The sequence below is a fragment of the Zootoca vivipara genome, chromosome 16 (assembly GCF_965207765.1).
Source record: "Zootoca vivipara chromosome 16, rZooViv2.hap1.1, whole genome shotgun sequence".
NCBI classification, from domain to species: Eukaryota; Metazoa; Chordata; class Lepidosauria; order Squamata; family Lacertidae; genus Zootoca; species Zootoca vivipara.
The window spans coordinates 19,678,249-19,683,356 of NC_142599.1; positions in this window are offsets into that span (position 1 = coordinate 19,678,249).

The window sequence follows — 5,108 nt, forward strand, 5'->3', positions numbered from 1 at the left end:
TTTCAGAGACTTTCTGCATCAAGGGCCCATCTAGTCTGAAATCCTGTTCACACAATGGCCAACCAGTCGCCTCTTCCTGGGAAGGCCAGGAGCAGGACCTGAACTCAGCAGCCGTCTCCCACCCTCCTGCAGTTACCAGGAGCTGCTATTCAGAGGCATAATAGATACCCGTCTAGCCTCTGGTGGAAAGTTATCTCGTGTTAGTTTCGTATGAATGCATTCCTATCCTGCCTTTCACAGTATGAGAAAACTCTGAAAGGTGCCTAACATTAAAATCAAACATCTGAATTAAAATCCAATGCACATAAATATATTTTTAAAAGTCATTCCTCTTTCGAGAAGCCTTCTATAATCTTTATATCAGTTGGTGTTTGACTTGGATTTTAGGAACGGGTTTTTACATTTATGAGTATATTTTGTTTTGTTTTGTTAATCAAGTTTATATCCCACCCTACCTCCAAAGGAGCCCAGGCCAGCAAACACACAAATAATGAAACCTTTAAGACAGCTAAACATAATTCCAATGAAGATTGCAATTGTTTTAAGTGTGTATATTTCTGTTTTATATAAGTAATTATATTGTAAATTGCTTCGTGATGCTTCATGGACTGAAAAATGGAACACATGAATCAATGAGAAAATTAATACCCCCAAAAATGTCTTTTACACATCAAAATAACAGCAGCCCAAATCCCAATTTCTTGTTAGATGTCCAAAGAGCAAAAGTTATGTGCTCTTTTGCGGGGGCCAACATGCTCTTCTGGCTGGCACAGGCTGGCAGCAGCTCGGGCTGTCCTCTTTTCCGCTCTTCAAGATATGGCATTCCTATCCGGATCTCCAACCTCTGTTTGAAAACCTCCAAGGAAGGAGTCCGCCATTGGGTAAGATCTGGACTTTATTGATTAGAAAGCAGTGTCTATAAAAGGACTAGGCTTTCTGAGTCTGAAGCATGGGAAGTCAAATTTAAATTTGTATAATTTGGCAGAAGATTTGGATTAATTGTTTAATTGGTATTTGTATAATTTGTATCATTTGAAAATGGATTAGATACTTAAATTGGAAAATCCAATAAAAATGTTTATTAAGGAAGGAGTCCGCCATTTCTTGTGGGAGACTGTTCCACTGGAAAACTATCAATCCATTCATTCATTCATTCATTCATTCATTCATAACCCACATTTCTTCCTGATACCGGTAGGACTTAACATTAGCTGTGTTTCCCAAAGAAGAAGAAACAGCCCGATTGCCTCAAAAAGCAAGAGTCTGGCTCCCTCTGTTGACCAACCCTGTCATTTTCACATTAGCCAACTATTTTAACTCTGGTTACAGGTAGGTAGCCGTGTTGGTCTGAGTCGAAGCAAAATAAAAAAATTCCTTCAGAGTAGCACCTTAAAGACCAACTAAGTTTTTATTTCGGTATGAGCTTTCGTGTGCATGCACACTTCTTCAGATATTTTATTTTAACTCTGGAAACAGTAGGGGGGGGGGGACAACGCAAAATCCTCTCAAAATCCCCCCCCTTATTTTAAAGCAGCAAAATCAGGTGCATAATTTTAGAAAATCTTCTCCAAAGGCAGGAGAAATTATACAGCAGCTTCTGAGGAAATGGGTCTACCAAAAATGCTTTGAGGTGGAGGTTTCACAATCAAGCAGTTTATGAAATAAATTATGAGATGAAGAGAAAGCAGGGGAAGTTTGGGACCCGGCTCTTTAAAAGCATCTAATGCAGTAGGGGCACCAAGAGGCAACAGGGCTGGAGGGGTAAATGGCGATCAGACCTCAAAAAGCTGGTCCCATCAGATCAACTTCATCCATTTTGCTGAATTAATTATAAACCAAATTGTTTCAACTGGATTTTTAACCATTGCGACTGTTTTGGATTCTGTTGCGTTATTACCATATCGGCCTGAAAATAAGCCTCACTTTTCCCCCAAATTCCGACCGTGAAAAGTTAAAAGTGCGTCTTATATTCGCAACCTTATGGTATGCAGCCAGGAAAGCGGGGCAAACAGCACCAGGAGCGCGGCAAGGCGGCGTCCGCCCCGTGCGTAGTTCCCATCCTCTCCCCCCCAAGGCCGGGAAGGGAGCGAGCGAGCAAGGGGGGAGGCCTCCGAAAACGCAGCACGCCCCCCCCCAAGTATGCAGCCAGGAGCTTCGAGGAAGGGACTGGCTTGTATTTGGGTATTTTTTTTATTCCCCCCCTCTAATTTTAAAGGTGTGGCTTATATTAGAGTGCTGCTTATATTCAGGCCAATATGGTATCAGAAGGTCGTCAGTTCGAATCCCCGCGATGGGGTGAGCTCCTGTTGCTCGGTCCCAGCTCCTGCCAACCTAGCAGTTCGAAAGCACGTCAAAGTGGCAAACCTGTTGACTGTTAACGACTGCAATTGGTCTTACAATTGTCACTGACCGTTGAAGGGTTGGCAATAGATTTCACTGACTCATACGGGACAGTGTCCCTGCTCAAGTTTCCTTCTGCTATGTGGCCAATGTATGCATGTAACTACAGCTTTTGCTGAAGTTGATCAATGCCCTTTATATATATATATGGTTTATTTATAACTCACCTTTTTCTCCAAGAGCTCAGGATGGCATACATGGTTCTCCCCCCCCCCCCCAAAAAAATCATTTAATCCCCACCACCATCCTGTGAGCTAAATTAGGCTGAGAAGCAATGAATAGCAGCAACAGACAGACAACACGATAATGTTAGCAAAACAATGAAAAGGTAAACCACCGTGAAGTGCAAATATTTAAATGTATATGCACCAACAACCTTCACATATACAAGGAGTTTCAAAAATGTATACAAAATCTCATGCTTGAAGTCTTAAAAGTCCAGTATAAAGTGCAATAATCAAGTCCGATAGAAAGTGCTATGATGTATCATGCGTTCTTATCTCTTCCCATGTGTTCTTATCTCGTCTGACGGGTGGCCAGCTTCTTCCCCGTTTCACAGGAATGGTTTCCTCAGGGGGCGGATTCTTTCAAAGGTTCATGTGTAAAAGCTTAAGAAGACTACCAAAGCTCACAATTCTGATTTTTGAAACTCCTTGTATATGTGAAGGTTGTTGGTGCATGTACATTTAAATATTTGCACTTCACGGTGGTTTACCTTTTCATTGTTTTGAGAAGCAATGAATGGCGCAAGGTCGCCCAGTGATCTGCATAGCCACGTGGGGATTCGAACTCCCATCTCCCAGGTCCTACAACAGGCATGGCCAAACTTGGCCCTCCAGCTGTTTTGGGACTACAACCCCCCACCATCCCTAGCTAACAGGACCCGTGGTCAGGGATGATGGGAATTGTAGTCCCAAAACAGCTGGAGGGCCAAGTTTGACCATGCCTGTCCTACTGTCTAATTACTACACCACATTGGCTCTACAAATAATCATAATGATACCCACCAGACTCTTAATCTCAGGGTCATGGGTTCGAGCCCCACGTTGGGCAAAATATCCCTGCACTGCAGTGTGTTGGATTAGATTATCTTTGTGGTCCCTTCCAACTCTGATTTATTATTATTTACTATTATTTCCAGAGAATATTCTGGAAAATACCATCCTCTTTTTTTTTCTGGGGGAAACAAAGAAGTATCAACATTTTGGCTCGTGTCTTTTAAGTCAGTGTTTCCCAACCAGTGTGCCTCCAGATGTTTTGGGACTACAACTCCCATCATTCCTGACCACTGGTCTTGCTAGCTAGGGATGATGGGAGTTGTAGTCCCAAAACATCTGGAGGCACACTGGTTGGGAAACACTGTTTTAAGTGTCATGTTGATTTTTTAAGTCGGCTCTTCCATCCCATGGATAGATTTAGATTCTGGGCTGAGAATGTAAAATTTATTGCCCGTGTCTTGACAGCGTTACTACATAAACAGCTCCTGCAGAGTTCCCACAGGCCCTGCTCCCTGCCAGGGAGAGGCCGCCCTTCAAGAAAAGCTGTAAAAGAAATTCCTCTGCTGACAGGAAAGTCAAGTCTGGGTGTCGTTGTTCTTTTAATGCCCAGTTTTTCACCACCCGTCTTCCTTGCCGGCAGCTGCTAAACAGGATTGGTGTCTCATTTTTACGGGCTTCTGTTTTCGAAGGCTGTACAACGCAAGAACAGTCTCTGCTGGATCAGGCCCCTGGCCCATCTAGTCCAGCATCCTGTCCTCACAGCGGCCAACTGGGAAACTGTGGGAACCTGGCAGGCAGGATCTGAGCACAAGATCGCTCTCACTTCCTGTGGTTTCCAGCAACTGGCATTCAGAAGCAGTACTACATCCAGATGTGGAGGCAGAACACAGCCAAACACTCAGCTGGGATCACGCAGAGGGACGCGGGTGGCGCTGTAGTCAAAACCACAGAGCCTCAGAACCACGGGAGCCAGTGTGGTGTAGTGGTTAAGAGCGGCAGACTCGTAATCTGGGGAACCGGGTTCGCTTCTCCGCTCCTCCACATGCAGCTGCTGGGTGACCTTGGGCTAGTCACACTTCTCTGAAGTCTCTCAGCCCCACCCACCTCACAGAGTGTTTGTTGTGGAGGAGGAAGGGAAAGGAGAATGTTAGCCGCTTTGAGACTCCTTCGGGTAGTGATAAAGCGGGATATCAAATCCAAACTCCTCTTCTTCTCTTGGGCTTGCTGACCTTCTGATCAGCAGTTCGAATCCTCTGTCCCAGCTCTGCCAACCTAGCAGTTTGAAAGCACAGCAGAGCAAGTAGATAAATAGGTACCGCTGCGGCGGGAAGGTAAATGGTGTTTCCGTGCACTCTGGCTTCCATCCCATTGCGCCTGAAGTGGTTTAGTCATGCTGGACACACGGAAAGCTGTCTGTGGACAAACGCCGGCTCCCTCGGCCTCAAAGCGAGATGAGTGCCTCACCCCACAGTCGCCTTTGACTGGACTTAACTGTCCAGGGGTCCTTTACCTTTTTACTTATAGCCATGGGCATAGCCGAACACTCGGCTGAGCAATGTGTGACTGTTAATGTTAAAAATCCGGAAGGGGAAAATTTCTGTGGTCCGCCCCCCCACCCCCACGCTTCCCTTGATGCCCTAAACATGTGTTTATTTTGCTTAATGGTTATTCCAGCTTTGATTAGACACAAATCACCTGCCACAAGTATTA